At 46.0% G+C, this 23,053-nt stretch overlaps 1 pseudogene; it reads right to left on the reverse strand.

The window, feature by feature from the left end:
• Window positions 1-416: 416 nt before the first annotated feature.
• LOC136382897 (gamma-enolase-like) lies at window positions 417-5,478 on the reverse strand (annotated as a pseudogene).
• Window positions 5,479-23,053: the final 17,575 nt, after the last annotated feature.

Raw genomic sequence — 23,053 nt, forward strand, 5'->3', positions numbered from 1 at the left:
TGTTTTGGGTCCCTCTGGATTAGGCTTAACAGTTATGGGAACCATTAGCTGTTAACTATCTTACTCCTGCCTATGTAAAATGTTCAGCATATACACTTTTACTTTTTACCCAACCCCAGAGATTCCCCACTTTGCCTTCTCCCGCCTCCCTAACCTATCACCAACCAACTTCCTGTCACCCCCTACATCTTCCCCTTTGATTCTGATGTATAAAATAAGTGGGGAAACTGCCCTTTTCCGGTGCACTTTCTCAATTTGTTGAGACTTTGCTTCTCGGCAATTATCTACAGTTTGGCTCAAATAAACTCATTAAAAAAATTCTTACAGGTTTGGCAGTTGTTTGATGTTAACACACCCGTACTCCTCAGGACTTGGTGAAGTGTGGCCCTTCCCATTGGCCCGGGAGGAAGTGGGACTCAGAGCTGGGAGTAGGCTCCTGGCCTCCCCTTCACAGTTCTCCAGAATACTGGGGCAAAGCCACCTTCATCTCCCACATTGGTAGCATCCTTTGCATACTTGTCCTTGATGACTCCATTGAGCGTGTGGTAGACCCCTGCCCCGAGTTGCATGGCATCACGAAAGCTCTCAGTGCCAACTGGAAGGATCGTAAACTTCCACATGACCAGCTTGTTCCCAGCATGGGAGCCACCACTGATCACACTGAAGGCTTGGGAGCCACAGGACAGAAAAGTCACTGAGCATTTTTCCTTTCCACCCCAGGGAATGCTCACCCAAGATCTCAAATATCCCCCAGCTTCCCAGACAACAAGTCTCATGTCTCCATCCTTCTCTTTAGCTGCCCCAATTCTCTTTCCTCCCATCAGGCTTCACAAGGTTTCGTGTTCCCCCTGCCCCAGCCCTGGAAGAGGCACAGCATGGCCCAGTGCTCACCAGCACGGGCAGGAGGAAGTCTGAGTTCCCAGCCAGCTGAGCAATATGGCGAATAGAGGCAATTCCCACTCAGAGGAAGTCTGAGTTCCCAGCCAGCTGAGCAATATGGCGAATAGGGGCAATTCCCACTCAGCCGTCCCTGCCTTACACACGGCCGGGGTCACACCCAGGATGGCACTGGCCCCAAACTTGCCTGGGAGATTATAGAGGAAGGCGCTGAGCAACAATGGCCCCTTCCCCTTCTAGGCCTTGCCTCCACCTATACTCCTCAAAGGAGCCAGTAAAGGAGATCCCCTCCTCCTTCCTCCCTCTTCTCCTGTGACATCTCGTTTATTCTTCCCTGGGGTGTCGGGGAGGAGGTCACAGGAAAGGGCAGAAAGCTGCATATATTTCTAAACACCCCAAGACCAGACTCTCATGCCAACTCCCTTCTCTTTATGCTGAAAGCAGTTCTTCCTCTAATGTCACTCCCCCACACACATTACCACCACTGCAGTTAAACTCATCTTCTCCTGCTCTGGTTTTGGGGGGAGGATAGAAGAAGTCCTTCCTCAGGAAGCCCCCACAGCACTGACCCCTTTGGTTCTCTGCTCCACACATCCCCACCCCAGCCTCCCCACTTTCTCCTGGCCCTTGTTTACATTTGTTCCCAGTCCCATCCAACTCCAACATCAGGCTGTCAGCTTCTCCTCCTCCACCACAGACAGACCCTGTGGGCAGCGGCACCATCACCCTGGGCTGGAATGGGGGCTGGGCCCTAAGACAGGTCTTCCCCCCTCATCCAGCCAGGGTTCAACCAGGTTTCTTTGCTATTCCATCTGGATCAAGGGACCTGAGCCCTCATGGGAGCAGAGGGCCATAAGGGGATATCTTCCCACCTTTCCCTGGGCAACCATGATTCCCTAGGGAAGTCCCTTTCTCCCTCCTCCTCCTCCCCTCCCAGGATGCTTGTCCTGCCACGCCTGGCAAAGAGTGAGCCTCACTGAGCTGACGAGGGCTGGCACAGTGGTGACGCTGATGTGGTGACTGCCTTCAGGACACCTGGGAAGGTGCAAAGAGGCCAGGCTGAGTCAGACCGAGAGGGTCCAGGAGGAAAAGGGGGGTGGGGGGGGATGAAGGCACAAAGAGGCCAGGCTGAGTCAGACCGAGAGGGTCCAGGAGGAAAAGGGGGGGGGATGAAGGCGCAAAGAGGCCAGGCTGAGTCAGACCGAGAGGGTCCAGGAGGAAAAGGGGGGGGGATGAAGGCGCAAAGAGGCCAGGCTGAGTCAGACCGAGAGGGTCCAGGAGGAAAAGGGGGGGGGGATGAAGGCGCAAAGAGGCCAGGCTGAGTCAGACCGAGAGGGTCCAGGAGGAAAAGGGGGGGGGGATGAAGGTGCAAAGAGGCCAGGCTGAGTCAGACCGAGAGGGTCCAGGAGGAAAAGGGGGGTGGGGGGGATGAAGGCGCAAAGAGGCCAGGCTGAGTCAGACCGAGAGGGTCCAGGAGGAAAAGGGGGGTGGGGGGGATGAAGGCGCAAAGAGGCCAGGCTGAGTCAGACCGAGAGGGTCCAGGAGGAAAAGGGGGGGGGGATGAAGGCACAAAGAGGCCAGGCTGAGTCAGACCGAGAGGGTCCAGGAGGAAAAGGGGGGGGGATGAAGGCGCAAAGAGGCCAGGCTGAGTCAGACCGAGAGGGTCCGGGAGGAAAAGGGGGGGCGATGCAAGAAGAGGCTTGGGGACTGGTGTGAGGTAGGAGTATAAAGCTGATGGGTGGAAGAGCTTGGGAAAGAGAGGGTCTCATGTTTGCCTAAGTAACACCATTTGTCCCCAGCCCTTAGCTCCAGGGCCTCATAAATCTTGGTGGAGGCTCCACTGGGTACTGCAGCCCTAAAAGGACCTGAGAGAGGAACATGGAGAGACAGACACCACAGGGGCCAGGGATCCCTTTAACCCTCCAGCTCTAAACTCCTGCCGCCACATCCAGCCATCTCCTCACACTGCTCTCTAATTCATAGACACACACAGAGACAGATACGCACTGCTCCCTATACACACACAGCTCTCGAATACACAACCACTCCCTAATACACACACTGCTCACTAATAAACACACTGCTGCTAATACACATATACACGCTGCTCCCTATGACACACACATACACACAGTGCTGCTAATACACATACACTGCTCCCTAATACAGACACATGCACACATGAAGGCAGATGCACAAGCAATGGCTTCTCATCTGCCCAGCTGAGGGCCTACTTGTACCAGTAGGAACCCAGAGAATAAAGCCCTGCATTCATATGCACACAGACAGGTGCATACACAAACATACAGAGGCAGGACATGTGTCATGTACTAAACTAGAACAGGGAGGCCTGCCTATCCCAGCTCCCCTGGACAACAGGGTCCATCCCCACAATCAGGGCTATGAGCCTGGCCTAGCACCCCATCCTTGCTGGAAATCAAGGAGGCTTCCCTTCCCTTCCCAGGCCAGGGCATATCCAGCACTGGGGGGTAGGGGCTGGGCTGGGGGTTGTGTTCTGGTCTAGGCCTGCTCAGTACCTCAGGCAGTGTAGAGATCCACTTCCACTGTGGGGTTCCCACGGGAGTCCAAGATCTTCTCTATTGACACGATGGCTGGTATCTTCTTGGGTAGAAGGGAAGAGAAAGGTGAGATGCTTAAAGAGGCGGAGCCTGAGTTCAGTGGGAGGGGCCAAAGGCAAGAAAGGGTGAGGGAGAGGTTACTGCAGTGGGTGGGGACTGGGGAGGAGCAGCTGCCTCCACGGCCCTAGAAGGGATTCCCGCCCCTCCCATGGGAAGAGGAGATAGATGGTCAATGCAGTGAGGAAGGAAAGGTCACTGCATTGGAGGTGGGTTAAGATCCAGTATAGAGGTGAAAGGACACTGCAGTGAGCAGTGGAGGGGCCCCACGGTGGTTCCCCGCATCCCCTGGGCAGCTTCTGCAGCCAGCTGGAGAGGTTCTCCCAGACCTCTTCAGAACGGAATGGCTGCCAGGCTTGCCTTTCTCCTTGATCCAAGAAGAGGCTGGGTAGTCTGGAGAGCTGAGGCCTTTCCCTCCAGAGCCCCTGTCCATCCAACTTAACACCCCAGTCCGCAGGCCAAGGTCCGAGTATCTCTTCCAGATGTACGTCCCTCCTCTTCCCCATGGACGTAGAGTACCTTCTGTCCCTGGCGTACGCAGAGGGAAGGTGTTAGAGTTGCAAAGTTAGCAAGACTTGTGGAGACAAAATACTTCGGCAAGGCAACTGTAATAACTTCTGCAGAAGGGCGGGCTGCTGTCAGTGAAAGCTGGCCAGCAGACACACAGCAGGAGGGTGGGTTCTATTTGTGTTCTTAATGCAGGTCCTAGGCTGGGTCTTGCCCCATTGGCTGGGGTGGTGACCACACAATCTTACTCTTTCCCAATTGGCTACTTTAAATGGCCATGTTAAGGGGAAAGTAAGAGGTGGGGATAGTGTTAACTTCAGGAAACTAGATGAGGGGGGTTGGGGAATGTTACCTTTTTTTTCTTTTTTTCTTTTTTTTTTTTTGTATTTTTCTGAAGCTGGAAACTGGGAGAGACAGACTCCCGCATGCGCCCCACCGGGATCCACCCGGCACGCCCACCAGGGGGCGACGCTCCGCCCACCAGGGGGTGATGCTTTGCCCCTCCGGGGTGTCGCTCTGTTGCGACCAGAGCCACTCTAGCGCTTGGGGCAGAGGCCAAGGAGCCATCCCCAGCGCCCGGGCCATCTTTGCTCCAATGGAGCCTTGGCTGCGGGAGGGGAAGAGAGAGACAGAGAGGAAGGAGAGAGGGAGGGGTGGAGAAGCAGATGGGCGCTTCTCCTGTGTGCCTTGGCCGGGAATCGAACCCGGGACTTCTGCACGCCAGGCCGATGCTCTACCACTGAGCCAACCGGCCAGGGCCGGGGTTGGGGAATGTTACAAATTTCTTCACAGTTTGGGCTGGGAGGCAAACGACACACTAGATGCAAGTAAATGGGAAGAAGGCTGAAACTCTTAGGTGGAATCAGCCCCGAGAAACTGCGCCACTGCACATTTATTGAGTTCCAAAAGCCAGAGCTCAGCAGATAAAACTAGACAGTTACATAAGCCTTTTCTCCCATTCATTTCATCCCCAACCCTGCACATCTATTGTTTCTTTCATGAACAAGGACACAAGAAGAGTCAGAGTCTCAGAGCTTATCAATCATAAAGGACATCTGGTTCTTGGAGGCATTCCTCCAAGAATCCTGTGTACTTGCATTCAAGTAACCCAGGCCAGTCTCCTGTTACGGCTAATACACTCCTAGATCTCTTGTCTCCAAGTAACCCCTGCTCTGCAGTTAACTGCCGTTTATATTGGTGCAGGGTCATCTCCTAAACGGGAATCCTTGCCTGAAACCAGATGAAAGGGGATAGGGAAATTCCCATTGAAGAAAAGACCATGAGGTAAACAAATTGTTTTTCCTTCAGTCCCCCCTATTCATTATACGTTTTCATTCTTTTCTTCAAACTCGGTAAGCAGAAGTTGGCTCTGGTCATTGGTGTTCACTACTAGCATCTGGTTAGAATAAGGGGGAGGGCTCTGCTTGGTTTTGGCCATCTCGATCAGTGTCTGAATTAGGCCTTGAGCACATGGGATGGTACAGCATCCTATAAGAATCAAGACTCTAATAACGATTATGGGGGGAGGGGTACAGAGGTCATTAATCCTTTCCATTTTCTGAATCATTGTCCCATTAGTGAAGGGGTCATCTATTCCTGAGTTTTTGGCTAATTCATTTGCTAGAGTGGTCAGTTCATGTAAGGCTTTGATAATGGTACTGTCTGGGGTTGTTATTGGGGATGTAGTTACAACACTGGGTTCCAAATATAACATACTCTACCTTGTTCTGCCAGTATTGTATCTGGAGCTATTCTCCCAGGCCATTCGGCTGGTAGGCTCAAGGTGTTCTGCAATTCCTTTAATCGCATCCCTAGTGTAATTGACAAATCTTGGTTGATTATAATATATATAGCTTATTCAACCTACTTTCTTTTTTATGGTTACCTACCAGAATAAGGCTGATTCAAATCAAGCTGCAATTTGGTTCCATGCCTTGAACTCGTTGCGAACTCCCCGTGGCACTCCAATAGAACACACACACACACACACACACACACACACACACACACACACACACACACACACGGATTGAATTACCCACTGGGAGTTATTGTATTCCTTTTGCTTTGCCTGTTCTGTGACAAGCTGGGGGGGGGGGGAGGCAGGGGAAGCGAGTGCCAGGATAAAAGGGATGGCCAATTGTATTAAGGAACAAATGCCGTCCCAGTTGACCGGTAGAGTCTCATAGATCCTTGTCCCAAAATACTACCAGACATCAGCTCTGGGGATGATAGAGCAGATTGGTTTATCAGCCCGGGGAACTGTCATCTTTCACTGCACTGAGTTAGATTTCCTACAAAGGCCAAATTGTCCTCCTACCTTGAAAGGCACTAAGAGAAATTGGCCGTAGGAATAGGCATTCTGATAGCCCTTGAGGGCTGGTCAACAGGGCCTTTGTCCTCAGGAAATAGCAGTGATAACGACATGACTTGTTTTGCCAGGCAGTGGCATGCTGGAACAGGGCTACCATGCAGTTCATCCCATTAGGGCCTGAGTGGAAATGGGACTATCTGAGCCTCCAGTCTACCTGTAGCACAAGCATAACAGTTGCTTTTGTTTAGGGTGCTGACAGAATATTTGATCAATTCTACCCAGGCATTTGCGTCTTGCTATCCTGTTTCTATTGCTAGGGTCTGTTTTAAATCCTTCACTTCTACCGTGGTACTAGGTAGAGGCGGGCCTGGAGGGGTCCCTTTCAATTTGGAGTCCTGGTCCTAATCTTGCCATTAAATCTCTTCCCAAGAAATTTGTCCCAGCCTCCGGGACATAGAGGAATTCAATTTTGCTATCCCTTCCTTGGAGCCTAACAATAGTTTCTTGGAAAACCCATGCTTAAAATCCCTCTCCTTTTACCCCAGAGACCATACGTTGGTGTGAGGAGATTTCAGGCCCAGGTGGTCGGTAACTAAGTGAGGAGGGAGAAGCTCCAGAGTCAATCTGATCAGGAAGGCGACGTGAGTCCCACCTCTAAGTTTACAAGGGGCTCTGTGTGGGACCAATGGGAGTAGAAGAACCCCAAAGCCCCCTCCGTATTCTTTGTTGACTGTCACGAGGGGAATCAGGTTTTTCTCTTTCTCCCATTCTGGGCACTCTCTTAAAATGATCAGACTTTCTACATTTAAAGCATTTGTCTCTCCCTTTTCTGCTCCTTGCCCTTGTCAACTTGCATTTTCCCCCCTACTTTCCTTTTTCTCACCATTGTTCACTCTCTCAGTTCTTTCTTTCTTTTTTTTTCTTCTCTGCACAAACCTTCTACAACCTGCACAGTATGTATCCCAAAACAATATTTAAATTTTAGCAAGATTAACATCTGATTCTTGTTAACAGCACATACCTTAGCCCAGGGGTCGGGAACCTTTATGGCTGAGAGAGCCATGAACGCCACATATTTTAAAATGTAATTCCGTGAGAGCCATACAACGACCAGTGTACCTTACGCATTATCCAATAAAAATTTGGTGTTGTCCTGCAGGACAGCTGTGATTGGCTCCAGCCACCTGCAACCATGAACATGAGCGGTAGGAAATGAATGGATTGTAATACATGAAAATGTTTTATATTTTAACATTTTTTTTATTAAAGATTTGTCTGCGAGCCAGATACAACCATCAAAAGAGCCACATCTGGCTGGCGAGCCATAGGTTCCCGACCCCTGCCTTAGCCTGTCCTTTCATGGGGTTTTTGAGAGATTCAGTGCTAAATATATTTTAGTTTTATAAACATTGTTACGATCTGGAGAGGCTTTTGAGGAATTAACTTGTCTCTGAGTGAAGTGCTATCCTATTATGTAAAGCCACAGGCACAAAGCCCTGTCTAATCTTTAAAAAGCTGGATGGGAAAATTCCTCATAATCCTGAATTCCCATTGAAGACAAGAACATGAGACAAACTAGTTGTTTTTTTCTTCACAATCATCACACTGTTTTCTATGTGAGTTTTTTCTCTTTTTTGCTCAATTCTTCCATCACATAGTATATTTAAACATGCAGTATGTATATTATATTTCAATTTTACTTCAATCAAGCTTTAAAAATGTTTAAGATAAAAGTTACTCGCAAATAATGCTCCTGACCTTCAGTTCTTGACCTTGGCCAAGATGATTTTTCATACATCCTTCTTTGCAGAGGAGGAAACATCTCCTCTACTTGTGGTGGTAAGCCAAGTAGTGAGCAAATGCTTTAATCATAATAATAGCTGTAGTTTTGGCCCCTGGCTTGTAGAAACTACTTAAATGTGTGCATCACAATAATATTTTATGCTTAGTAGTTTTATAGGTCTAAAAATTAAAAAAATATAAAAATGTGATTTTCTAACAAGTTTTATTTAAGAGGTGATATCTCTGAGGTACACTGCACATGGCAAGAGCATGTATTTTTTTCAAATGCACTGGAGAAAACCAAGGAACAGCTCTGCAGGGCCTATGGGATCCCAAGAACAATGATTCAGCCAGTGACTCACAGTCTGACTTTTGCTAGGAGCCACCAACCTGGGAATGCTGAGTAGGGCGGAGTCAAAATGGCTGTAAATTGCTCGCCTCTGAGTGTACATTGGGTATTAGAAGGAAAGCAATTTGACTCATGCAAACACAACTGAGCTGAAAACAGAGATTAAAGAAAACTGCTATAGGCCCTGGCCGGTTGGCTCAGCGGTAGAGCGTCGGCCTGGCGTGTGGGGGACCCGGGTTCGATTCCTGGCCAGGGCACATAGGAGAAGGGCCCATTTGCTTCTCCACCCCTCCCCCTCCTTCCTCTCTGTCTCTCTCTTCCCCTCCTGCAGCCAAGGCTCCATTGGAGCAAAGATGGCCCGGGCGCTGGGGATGGCTCCTTGGCCTCTGCCCCAGGCGCTAGAGTGGCTCTGGTCGCGGCAGAGCGACGCCCGGGAGGAGCAGAGCTTCGCCCCCTGGTGGGCAGAGCATTGCCCCTGGTGGGCGTGCCGGGTGGATCCCGGTTGGGCGCATGTGGGAGTCTGTCTGACTGTCTCTCCCCGTTTCCAGCTTCAGAAAAATACAAAAAAAAAAAAAAAGAAAACTGCTATAACTCACACCAAATATTTAGTAGCTGCAGTTTTTATTTTCATTGCTGAGTGTAATTCAAAAACCAGCAATAATATTTCTTTAACATGTTATGTGTCAACAGTGCGGTAGTCATCTTTAACACTGTTAAGCATTAGAATAAATTATAGGAGACAATAAAATCCTCTTTTCAATAAGTCTTTATCTTCCAGATACAGAGTATGACCACACTAAATGAGAGCTAAACAGACCCTTCAAAAGACAAGGAAATAGAAAAGGCTACCAGCTAAGGTGCCTCCTCATCTATGACTTCTTATAATCAAGCTTCCATGGCAAGCACGTCGCATATAAAATATTCATAGGCCACTGTGTCATTTCCCCCATTCCTGGCCCAGGAATTCAACATAAATAATCTAGCGGTTATGTCAAATGTTCAGTTAACATGTTTGAATAAGGTCATAATGAATGGGGGAAATGTATGTGGAAATTCTTCCCTACAAATGAAATACCATGGTCTTCATTCATTAAACAAATTGTTACTGAGTTCCTGCATGGCCCTGGGTGTGGGCAATGGTAAATAAAACAGACATATGGTTTCTGACCTCGTGAAGCTTACAGGGAGAGGGTAGTCTAAAAAACAATACATGATGACGATGATGATGCATTGAATAAATGGAAAAATGTATGTGTATACTAGGTGGCAGAGAAAACTCAGTATTCTGCCTGGGTGTCATTTTGGTTCTTTCCAGAAACAAGAAAGACATTGCTTTACTGCTCTCTAATTGTAGCAGCTTTCTTGTGTGTTTGAATTAGTAGTAATTATGTGCATTTGAATTTCTGTGCTTGGAGTGCAGCAACCTGTTTAACAAGCGTGGCCTGCTCCTCCCTCAGCATAGCTGTTGAGTCATTGGCAGACCAGACCAATGGGCCGCACACAGACCAGAGCTGTTACCAACCGCTTCAAGCAGAAAGGCTGTGCCCCTGGTATGCAGCACGGAAAAGACTCCCCACGCTGCAGCAGTCTCTTTAATTCCATTTACACATATAGGCGAACCACAACCATGTACACAGTTTCTGAGAAAAATTGGGGAAGAGAAAGAAGAATTTTGCTACTAGTGGCAGGAATCTGAATTTATTTTCTGGCTCCTTTCTTATCTATCCCGAATCCCTGGTTTTCCTTGTGGCTGCATCCTCCCACTAGCTCTGGAAGGCTGGTTCCTGAGAACCCTCCTGTCTTGCTCCTAAGAAATGCCAAGTTTCTTTTATGATAAATGGTTTAATGAGACGGCATGAATGATAAGAAGAAACAAACTGTTCTATAATTTTGTGTTTTTTTGCACTGGTTAAGTTCATTTTGATGTTAAAATACTGCTGCAAATTGAGGACATGATAAAAGGCCTTTCAATGTGAAATGGACAAGAGGTATAACCGAAAGAAATGGTTCTGGGCCCTGGCCGGTTGGCTCAGTGGTAGAGCGTCGGCCTGGCGTGCGGAGGTCCCAGGTTCGATTCCCGACCAGGGCACACAGGAGAGGCGCCCATGTGCTTCTCCACCCCTCCCCCTCTCCTTCCTCTCTGTCTCTCTTCCCTTCCCGCAGCCAAGGCTCCATTGGAGCAAAGATGGCCCGGGAGCTGGGGATGGCTCCTTGGCCTCTGCCCCAGGCGCTAGAGTGGCTCTGGTCGCGACAGAGCGGCGCCCCGGAGGGGCAGAGCATCGCCCCCTGGTGGGCAGAGCGTTGCCCTATGGTGGGCGTGCTGGGTGGATCCCGGTCGGGTGCATGCGGGAGTCTGTCTGACTGTCTCTCCCCATTTCCAGCTTCAGAAAAATACAAAAAAAAAAAAAAAAAAAAAAAAAGAAATGGTTCTGGAGTGAATCTCCTAAGATGGGACACGTCTTTCTCTGTGCCATTCTTAAATCCCTGCTACCGTGTTATAGCATCTCTGTGGCGGTCCACAGCAGGTCAGGTTAACAGACATGTGCTAATGTCGGGTTAGCAGAGAAGATCTGCAATCCTACAATGTCTACACATTTTAGAGATGTAATATATCTATCAATAAACATCCACCGCATTGAATATGACTCTATTATAAAGTATGAGGCCCCCTTTTGGCATCAAGTAATTTACTTACGGCTCTTGTACTTTTACTTGGTTGAGAATATATGAAAATGGCCCCGGAGTCACTGTAAATTTTGGTTAAACTTGTATAAAGAGCAAAATGTAGCCCTCCAGCTGCGAGGTTTGGACTCTTGCCTTCCCTGCCTTTGAGTGAAATGGCACATCAAAGTTCACTTTTCATAAATATTTAAGTAATGTCACGATTTGCAATACCATTTTGGATAATTATTTAAGGCAGGCCATTTTTTAAAAAATGAAACATCAGTTTAATTATCTTGGGAAATATAATTGAGAAAGGACCCAGTATCAGAGGTTTTGGTAGTTCATATGACATCACCGATGATCAGCCAGAAAGCTTCATATTAATCTTCAGTGAATTGTTACAAGTAATGAAGCGTTCACATCTGTGAAGCCACTGAAAAAATCCATTTTGGAAAGCGTTTAAAACTACCAGGATCATGAAGCACTGAAACAATATGAAGTGACAGCAATAACATCCTAGCTTGCACCTGGCAGGCAAGTAAAAACACACACTGGGCTCCAAAAGCCACTCATTCAGTGCTCAAAAAGCTACTGACTTATCTGAGTTACCTAGAATCAAAGGTTTCTAGCTCACCAGCCTTATTCACCTCTGTTCCCCATCTCCTTCTCTCTGCATGAACTCTGCACAAACTGGCTTCTCCTTCAGCATTCTGCCATCTTGGCTGCTTCTCCTGGCCTCCTCCACGTGGCCTTTATTTGCTCTCCTCTTTGCTCTTCTCCTAGAACGTAATCCCTCTTCCTTTTTTTTTTTTTTTTTTTTTTTGTATTTTTCGAAGCTGGAAATGGGGAGGCAGTCAGACAGACTCCCGCATGCGCCCGACCGGGATCCACCCGGCATGCCACCAGGGGGCGATGCTCTGCCCATCTGGGGCATTGCTCTGCCGCAATCAGAGCCATTCTAGTGCCTGAGGCAGAGGCCACAGAGCCATCCTCAGTGCCCCGGCCAACTTTGCTCCAATGGAGCCTCGGCTGCAGGAGGGGAAGAGAGAGACAGAGAGGAAGGAGAGGGGGAGGGTGGAGAAGCAGATGGGCATCTCTCCTGTGTGCCCTGACCAGGAATTGAACCTGGGACTCCTGCATGCCAGGCCAACGCTCTACCACTGAGCCAACCTGCCAGGGCCTCCCTCTTCCTTTTAAAACCTTTTGGCGCAAAAGCCCTCCCCCAACACACATTAACATAATCACGCCCATCCCAAGCAAGAAGGGCAACTAATATTATCACCTGGGCAACGGGCTTCTATGGGGGCAGCACCATCTTTAACAAAGTGAGCATAATATATTTTATCTGCCCAACAAAACCAATTGTAGTCACCAAAGGAAACCAGCCGGTGACTCTGAAAGCTTTGTGGAGAGCCCATCAGTGTGGGCAGCAGGTGTTTTATAAATGCTTAGGGAATCTGTTATGAACTTCAAACAGAAACCCAAGAGAGCATTTTGTATTTGTCCAGGAACCTGGAGAAACAAAGAAAAATAAAACCCAGTGTTTTCCCTAGCCTCGTTTAACACTGAATGTCCCCACCTGCACTCCTCATTGCTAGGCTTGTCCCCACACGCAGATTTAATGGTACTCACATTCTTCAGGAAATATCATTTGTCAGACCAGGTTCAAGGATATTTTTTTTTAATCTCATTACAATGCACCGAATGTTGGCACTCATAGCCCTGCTGTAAGCTGGATGACTCTACTGTGTATGATGTTGTTGTAAAGTACTGTATCTCACTTCAGCGGCTTTATGTAGAGACACCAAGTCCAAATGAATTTTTAAGGAGTTTTATTAAAGGAGGAGATTTATTAAATATGCCGACCAATTATGACTAAAACGGGGCATTGCAGACCCAAATTGTGTGCACCAAATACATCTCAGAGGCTGGTTATATACCCCTGATTACACACAGGTTGGGGGGAGCATGACATCATGACACAATTATTAACAAGCCTATAACATTTGTCTAGGGCAGTGGTCCCCAACCCCCGGGCCGTGGACCAGTACCAGTCCGTGAATCATTTGGTACCGGTCCGCAGAGAAAGAATAAATAACTTGCCTGACCAGGCGGTGGCGCAGTGGATAGAGCGTTGGACTGGGATGCCAAGGACCCAGGTTCGAGACCCCGAGGTCACCGGCTTGAGCAAAATAAAAAATGCTCACCAGCTTGGACCCAAGGTCGCTGGCTCGAGCAGGGGGTTACTCGGTCTGCTGAAGGCCCACGGTCAAGGCACATATGAGAGAGCAATCAATGAACAACTAGGGTGTCGCCGTGAAAAACTGATGATTGATGCTTCTCATCTCTCTCTGTTCCTGTCTGTCTGTCCCTATCTATCCCTCTCTCTGACTCTCTTTCTCTCTCTGTCCCTGTAAAGAAAAAAAAATAAATAAATAACTTACATTATTTCTGTTTTATTTATATTTAAGTCTGAACGATGTTTTATTTTTAAAAAATGACCGATTCCCTCTGTTGCATCTGTCTAAGACTCACTCTTGACGCTTGTCTTGGTCACGTGATACATTTATCCGTCCTACCCTAAAGACCAGACTGTGAAAATATTTTCTGACATTAAACCAGTCCGTGCCCCAAAAAAGGTTGGGGACCACTGGTCTCAGGGATCCACAAAAACATTAAAACTTTCAAGGTAATACAATCAAGGACATTTACAAATCTTTTAGTGTCTATCTCCCCTCCTTTGCCTAGAGGTATGTTACTCTCAGGATTCCACTGGCTCCTCAGTGTAGGGTGGTATGTAAATTCTGTCTCTTATTGAAAGAGAAAAGAAGTTTCCCAGACAACCTTTATTCTATAGTTAAAACTAAATGATCCATTGTCCTTGTAAGTCAGGAAGCTTCTACATTCTTCTCCCTCCCCTCCCCAAGAAAAGGATGGGACAGGAAAACATGACCTTTCTTCCTAAAATATCAATATTAATTTTGCAGCTTTTTGGTACCTTACCACAATGTTCAGCAGATGAAAGCACAGATCTTATTACTGAAGATCTCAACCTTGGCTGCATTTGGCCGTCACCTGAAGTCTGGACTGCCCCACACACACCGTTTTGATTTTAGGGAACAACTTGGGCATCAGGATTGTTTTTTAAAATACTTACAGATGCACAGGAGGTTGCAGAGTTTTGTTTTTTTTTCTGAAGTTGGAAACGGGGAGGCAGTCAGACAGACTCTCGCTTGCGCCCAACCGGGATCTACCCAGCATGTCCACCAGGGGGCGATGCTCTGCCCATCTGGGGCGCTGCTCTGTTGCAACCAGGGCCATTCTAGCACCTGAGACAGAAGCCATGGAGCCATTCTCAGCGCCCAGGCCAACTTTGCTCCAATGGAGCCTTGGCTGTGGGAGGGGCAGAGAGAGACAGAGAGGAAGAAGAGGGGGAGGAGTAGAGAAGCAGATGGGCGCCTCTCCTGTGTGCCCTGGCCGGGAATCAGACCCGGGACTCCTGCATGCCAGGCCGATGCTCTACCACTGAGCCAACCGGCCAGGGCCAGGTTATAGAGTTTTCACTAATGGTTACTGTAAAGGCAGTATCTAAGGCCAGGGCCACTATCACAGCAGCCTGGCCCATGCAGGTTCACATTGGATTCGGACAGTCAGTAAGGAAACAACAGAGCCAAAAATTGGTGGGCCATAGTCTTTAATCCTAGCTTGCACCCAGCGGGCAAGCAAAAAACACACACTGGGCTCCAAAACCCACTCACATTCAGTGCTCACAAAGCTACTGACTTATCCGAGTTTCCTAGAATCAAAGGTTTCTAGCTCACCAGACTTATTCACCTCTGTTCCCCATCTCCTTACTTCACTCTGCACAAACTGGCTTCTCACTCAACACTCCGCCATCTTGGCTGCTTCTCCTGGCCACATGGCCTCTTTCTCCTCTCCTCTCTGCTCTCTCCTCTAATGATAATCTCAGGAACCAAGAGAGCAAGCTCTTGTTCTGCCCCCATTTTATAGTGTAGATTCAAAACCTTTAATCCCATATACAAAATAGGGAAGTCTCTAATACAAGTCACTTCTCTGAGGGATGATTGGATTGTACCACCCCACATCGAAAAGGGTGGGAAAGGCTTAGTCCTAAAACCAAGCCCCAGGCTACAAGGATTCTGTTGCCCACAGCCTGCCCCCAACACACATTAATATCACCTGGGCGACGGCCTCCTCGTGGGCAGCGCCATCTTTAACAAAGTGAGCATAATATATTTTATCTGCCCAACAGTTACATCTTACATAAATATAGCTACAATACTAAAACAAGGAAATTGACATTGGTACAATGTGTGTGCGTAATTCTAGCCATTTTGTCACATGTGTGCATAACCACTACTACCATATGATTAAGACACAGAACTATTCCATCATTGTAAAGATTGCCCTTATACTCTTTTATAGTATCACCTACCAACATTTCCCTAGCATTCCTAGGAACACTGTAAAGCCAGTAGCCACGGCCACTATCACAGCAGCCTGGCCCATGCAGGTTCGCATCGGATTCAGACAGTCGGTAAAGAAACAACGGAGCCAAAAACTGATGGGCCATCATCTTTAATCCTAGCTTGCACCTGGCAGGCAAGTAAAAACACACACTGGGCTCCAAAACCCACTCACATTCAGTGCTCACAAAGCTACTGACTTATCCAAGTTTCCTAGAATCAAAGGTTTCTAGCTCACCAGACTTATTCACCTCTGTTCCCCATCTCCTTCCTTCTCCCTGCACAAACTCTGCACAAACTGGCCTCTCACTCAACACTCCGCCATCTTGGCTGCTTCTCCTGGCCTCCTCCACGTGGCCTTTCTTTGCTGTCTGCTCTCTAATGCTAATCTCAGGAACCAAGAGAGCAAGCTCCTATTCTGCCCCCATTTTATAGTGTAGATTCATAACCTTTAATCCAATATACAAAATAGGGAAGTCTCTAATACAAAGTCACTTATCTGGGACATAATGGGATTGCACCACCCCACATCAAAAAGGATGGGAAAGGCTTAATCCCAAAACCCAGCCCCAGGCTACAAGGATTCTGCCTGCCCACAGCCCGGCCCCCCATACACTAATATCACCTGGGTGACAGCCTCCACGTGGGCAGCACCATCTTTAACAAAGTGAGCATAATACATTTTATCTGCCCAACAAACACTAATCTGTTCATCTCTATATTTTTATCATTTTAAGAATGTTATATTAATGCAATTATTCAGTGTGAACTTTTTGTGGTTGGCTTTTTCACTCAGCATAATGTTCTTGGGAACTACTCAAGTTGTTGTGTATATCAATAGGTCATTCCTTCTTATTACTAAAGCTGCCATGAACATCTCTATAAAGCTTTTTGTGTGAACACGAATTTTTTATTTCTCAGGGATAAATGCCAGGGGCACAATTGCTAGGTCATATGTGGAGTATATGTTTAGTTTAAGAAACTGCCAAAGTATTTTCCAGAGTCACTGTACCATTTTACATTCCCACCAATAATGGATGCAAGATCCAGTTTGCTATATTCTTGTCAGCATTTGGTATTATCAGTTTTATTTTAGCCATTCTGATAGAGTTGTATAATGATACTTCATTGTGGTTTAATTTTCATTTCCTTTGTGGCTAGTGATATTGAATATCTTTTCAAGAGTGTGTTTGCCATCTGTATATCCTCTTCAATGATGTCATTTTGTCTTTTACCCATTTTCTAATTGGATTTGGGTGTGGGAGGCAAGTTTCCTAAATGCTGTTAACATGCAGTGAAGTTTGGGAAGCACTGCCTTATTATATCCTCTCCATGTGGGACACTCTAAACTTAAGCTGTTGCATGTATGCTACACTTAAAATAAGGCCGATGTGAGCAGAACTGGCCAATTAAAAATGCCTGCAGTCCAAGAGAGAAACCTGAAAGTGTTTTCCAGGGGCAGAATATTTGCATATACTCACCATAGTCTCTCAGACCTCCAGGGAATAATTCTGGAAATTGGGACCAGACACCTTTTGCCTCAAAATTATTATGTTTGTGTGCACATATGTGTAAACTGATAATTCCCCGGTTCTGAACCTGAGACCTAAGGAATTAGAACCTTCGAAGATGGAGGCTAGAAGTCTGCATATGTACTTTGAGTCCTACCTTACTGGAGGAAGACCAGGGGCCCAGAGCGCCACCACTGGAGCTTGTCTTCAGGGCACAGGCAGGTGTCTCTCTATTACAAAATTGATGTCAAGAAGAATTCTCTTGAGCCAATTTGGGCATAGCAACTTGTGTTCTCCTTTGGAGACATGAGGAACAGAGTACTAGAACAGTGTGTTTGCCTACTTTCAAAATAATCCCGGAAGCAATTCTCATATATAATCCCGCTTCTGCGTTGAGACGTAATCATTTGTTGTACTCAATGATAGTAATAGCAATCATTAAGATTTATAGAGCCTGACCTGTGGTGGCACAGTGGATAAAGCGTCGACCTGGAAATGCTGAGGTCGCCGGTTCAAAACCCTGGGCTTGCCTGGTCAAAGCACATATGGGAGTTGATGCTTCCAGCTCCTCCCCCCTTCTCTCTCTCTGTCTCTCTCTCTCTCCTCTCTAAAAAAATAAACAAACAAAAAAAAGATTTATAGAGCACTAATCATGGGCTGAGCTTCTCCCACACACTGGCTCCCTTAATTCTGATAACAACTTAAAGAGAGGTTATTATATTCTCCATTTTATAGAAGAGGAAACTGAGGTTCAGAGTGGTCTGGTCATTTGTCCAAGGTCATTAAGCTAGTAGATAACAACTGTTTTTCCTTCTGGAATTTCCCTTTATTTTTGTCCTTGGTTGACACCAACTCTGGTTATTATTATTTTTAATTTTAAAAATTAATTTCAGTGAGAGAGGAAGGAAGAGAGAGAGAGGGAGAGAGAGAGACAGGAACATTGAGCTGTTCTTGTATGTGCCCTGACCAGGAATCAAACCAGCAACCTCTGTGCTTCAAGCAATGCTCCAAGCAACTGAGCTATCCAGCCAGGGCTTTATTATTTTTAAAAGACTTACTTGAAACTCATTAAACAAAAAGGATCTATGAGAATTTATAAATAGATTCACATGGCTTTGAACAGGCTAACCAGTCACCATTTATGCATGAGAATAGATGCTGTGCTGAAGTTGCATTTCCAATTTCTCCTCTGGTCTAGTGCTGCAATGTGAACTGTAGAGGTCAAGCTGGTTCCAAACAGAGTGAAGCACCGGGAGCACTGAAGTGGTAAACTATTGTACAGTGTCAAATTATTCCCACCCTATACTTAGTAATTATGGGAGAATAAGCCCCACCCTCTAAATACACACTAGCAGCCCCGGCCTCCATTTACCGCCACCTATAACATGGCTGGTTCAGGCAAAAGCCCTTTTGTTTTCCACCTGATGTCCTGAATCATCTTGGATGATTGCCTCAGTTCTCTGAGTTGCTTTGATATAATTGGCGTTTCGTAATATATCCAGTGTCTTTGTTCATAATTGCTGGTTGCCTGCCATTTATATCTTTGAGCCTTAGGTAAGTAAGTTAAGAGCTGTGGACTTCTGGGCATGATGCAATGGTTTCCTCCTTTCCCTTCCCAGGTTCCACACAAAAGGCTTCTTCCAAGGCCCCTGCCTTTGGGAATCAAAACAAATAGAAAACAAGGCCCTGGCCAGGTAGCTCACTTGGTTAGAGCATTGTCCCGATACACTAAGATTGTTGGTTCAATCCCTGGGCACATACACTAAGGTTGTTGGTTCAATCCCTGGGCACATCAGAAACGGCCAGGGAGTGTATAAATAGGTGGAACAACAAATTGATGTTTTTCTCTCTCTCTCTCCTTCCTTTGTCAAAAAAAGAAAAGAAAAGAAAAAGTCAGGGAGAGAGTAGAAGTAAATGCAGGGTTATGTCTGACGGTGCCAGCCATGTGCTACAAAAGACCATGCCTGGTGCTCAGCCAGCAGGACTTTCTCGTTGGCCAAATGGAAGCAAAAGTGCCTGGAAGTGTGTCCTAACTCTCCAGTATCTCAAACTGTGACACTATCTGGAGATAGGCTCTTTGCAGAGACAATCAAGTTCAAATGAGGTCACTACTGTGGGCCCTAACACAGTATAACTAGTGTCCTTATAAGAAGGGAAATTTGGGCACAGACATATGCACTGAGGGAAGGCAATTAGAAGAGATACAAGGAGACGACATGCCAAGGAGAGAGCCCCAGAACAGGTCCTTCCCTCACAGCCCTTGGGAGGAAGCACCCCTGCCGACAGACAACTTGACTTTAGACTTCTGGCTTCCAGAACTGACGGACAATAAATTTCTTCTGTGTAAATTACCCAGGTCATGGTACTTTTGTGTGGCTGCCCTAGCAAACTCACACAAAGCTGGAGAGCTAGGAAGGACAAACAAAGAGTTTGTTGAACCCTTTGTAGGTGGCCAAAGCACTTTGATGTGCATTATCCCACGGGGCAGGCTGATTGCATAGAAGCGGCCCTGCACAGTCACACAGGGTTCTGCCCTCAGAAGTGCCTGGCACCTGGTTTAATGCTCTGCCATGCTATCTTGAACTTCTTAATACTTTTTGAACAAGGAGCTCACCCTTTCATTTTGCAGGGACTTCACAAAATGTGTAGCAGCTTGTGTTCCCTGGTTATCACAGAGGCCCTGTAAAGTAAACAGAGATTTTATCATTATTTATGTTTATTGATGATGAAACTGAAGCTGAGAGGTTAAGCAACTTGATCAAGGTCAACAGAACTATCCAGTGTTGAATTAAGAGGCTTCTTATGCAATGGCCTCTGTACTGCATCCAATTGTGAGATTCTGCAACTCTAGAACTTATCTAAAAAGTGAGAGACTTTGGAGGTAAAATCTTCACACAGTGCTTCGGCTTCCCTCACTTATCTTTACTGAAGTTTAACCTGGGAAACCAGGCTCCATATCTTCTGAATGACCCTTGATGTCCCTGGCCTTCTAGTTAAGAACTTTCCCCCCAGGCTCAACTGGTGATATCATCTTTCTGGCTGGTCCTCTCTAGTCTAATTTTATCTGTGCTTCCACTAGACACCATGTCTGTGGAGAAGCAGAGTTCTTGCCTGCCTGGGTCCCAGGCCCACCTGGCTTGGGTTCAGATAGAAACTGCTTGACTTCCGGCTACTGGATCTATTCCCTTGGTCAAAGATCTTGAGAAATACCACCGGGAATCAAGTATTTAACCTGTTCCTTGGTTCTAGATATTCAACCTCTTGGCTTCTCTGGGATAAACCAATCCTTCTAATCCGTGTATGATGGAGTATCACCATCTTTCCCTATCTTCTCTCTCTTTTCCCCTCTTCTCTCCTCTCTCTTTTGTCCTCTCTCTTCTCTCTTCTGTCCTTGCTTTACTGATGCTTTTCCATCAATCAGGCCAACAGTGCTGGTCTCTTGACTCTCTTTTGATTTTCTACCTTTTTTCCTCAGCCAGCCATTACTCCACCACACTTTTCTTATAGTTTCTCAGTTCTTCATAGCTCTATCCTCAACATCACCAAAATACATACCCTGAAGATTTTCCAGTCAGTTACATCATCAGTGGCCTAAAGAAATGCTTAATAAAGTTGTACTTAATTAACTCTTGGGTTCTACTCACATAGATCATTTTCGAAATACACTGAAATTTTTGGAAGAGGTAAGAGGAGGTTTTCGGATTTTTGAACTTTTCATTACTACAGAATAGAACATTGGAGGGTGAGATGTGCAGTAATTACATTTTGTTGTTGCTTATTAATCCTCTGAGGGAGACATTAGGTTGTATGCCTACATTTTTTTCTTTGGAAACAACTCCCCCATTCCGTGTGGGTCTCGTGGGCTGTTAGCCAAGGTGCTCCACCCTCCTTGCTGCCTCCCTATATGACCTAGGCTGGCCAGTCAGTTTTCTATCTTCCAGTGATAAGCTCAGGGTTTGCCATGTGACTCAACCAGCCCCACACAGAATCGTGCTTGACAATGGGTGTATAGACACTGAAGAGAGCAGTCTCTCCTCTAGGAATGGGCAGTATGGAGACCAATGCTCACAGGAAAAATTTATAAGTGGAGAGTGGGATCTAGATTTAGAGACTTCAACTTGAGAAGATCTTTTTAATTTTGGTTACTAGCTCAGAGGGTCCATAGAGATTGACTTGAACAGTAGCCATTTAGAGTTGTAAGGACTGGTGGTTCTGAAAACTCAAGTCTTGCAAAGAAGAGGCTTGAATTGCTCATACCCTAGAGCAGTGGTTTTCAAACTTTTTGAAATTGGGGCACATTTAAAATCCTACAAATAATTATAGGTGTACTATATACAAATTTCTGAAAAATATGTTATAATAATTAAGTCAAATATTAAAGAAAAAATATAAAGTCCAAGCATGCTTTTATGGTAATTAAAATAAATATGACAAAATTAAATTTATTCTGACATTAAAAAATAGTTTTATGTTACATTTTTTGAGTTATACTTTTTAGAATTCATAAAAAGAGGTGTTAAAAAAATGTTTTTAAATGACAAAAAAGTTTTTTTGTTTGTTTGTTTTGTTTTTTTGTATTTTTCTGAAGCTGGAAACGGGGAGAGACAGTCAGACAGACTCCCGCATGCACCCGACCGGGATCCACCCGGCACGCCCACCAGGGGCGATGCTCTGCCCACCAGGGGGCGATGCTCTGCCCCTCCGGGGTGTCGCTCTGTCGTGACCAGAGCCACTCTAGCGCCTGGGGCAGAGGCCAAGGAGCCATCCCCAGTGCCTGGGCCATCTTTGCTCCAATGGAGCCTTGCTGCGGGAGGGGAAGAGAGAGACAGAAAGGAAGGAGAGGGGGAGGGGTGGAGAAGCAGATGGGCACCTCTCCTGTGTGCCCCGGCCGGGAATCGAACCCGGGACCCCTGCATGCCAGGCCGACGCTCTACCACTGAGCCAACCGGCCAGGGCTGACAAAAAAGTTATTTTATATATATATAGAAACATTCTTAGTAAGATTTAGTAAATTTGGCAGGTCCTGGCATGAATGTGTTAAGGTTTTTCATTCTTGTGTTTATGAGAAACATGAGCCTGATGTGTCCTAGTGATTTCTTCAATGTTTGGGCATATATTTGAAAGGCAAACTCTCATTTCCTCGTCAATACATTGAAGAATTCCTCTCTTTTTACTCTTAATTGTGTTGAGGGTAGAAAATCCTAATTCACATAAATAGGATACTGAAAATTGTAGAAAAATGTTCAAAGCTTATTTAGATATTGCCACATATTCTTCTTTTATAGAAATCCAAAAGGCTTCAAGAGACAATTCCTTATGTTTAATCATCAATCCATGATCAGTGGATATAGCTGCCAGTTCTTCTTCTGTTAATGTTAAACCAAAATCACTTGAAGCTTCTGTGAATGGGTTTCTAATCCAACTGTATTGTTCAGTGATGAAAAATAAGAACCCAATTTTTCTTCTAAACTTATTAAATGTTCAACTATTATTGTTTCATTTATGCAAGTGTTATTTTCCAATGGAAACATTTCCAAATAACCTTCAACAGCTTTTCTTTTCCAAATCTGTAGTTTTCTCTGAAATGCTTTCATTTTGTCAGTGGATGTGAGAATATTTTCTTCTTTACTTTGCATGCTAGTATTCAAATTATTTAGCTGCTGAAATATATTGGCCAAATACTGTAACCTGGCATTCCAAAATTCACACCAAAGGAGGTTACAAAAATGTAACTGTTTCATCTTTTCCAAAAAAATGCAAGAAGTTTTTGTCGTAGCTCAGGCACATGGGTAAGTACTTTTCCTCTTGACAATCACCTCATCTCAGTGGGTAAAAGCAGCCGTCTGTGTTGTGAATCCATATCCATAAGAGCTTTTCAAATAAACGCGATTTGACGGGTCTTGTTT

The sequence above is a fragment of the Saccopteryx leptura genome, chromosome 11, assembly GCF_036850995.1.
Source record: "Saccopteryx leptura isolate mSacLep1 chromosome 11, mSacLep1_pri_phased_curated, whole genome shotgun sequence".
NCBI lineage: Eukaryota > Metazoa > Chordata > Mammalia > Chiroptera > Emballonuridae > Saccopteryx > Saccopteryx leptura.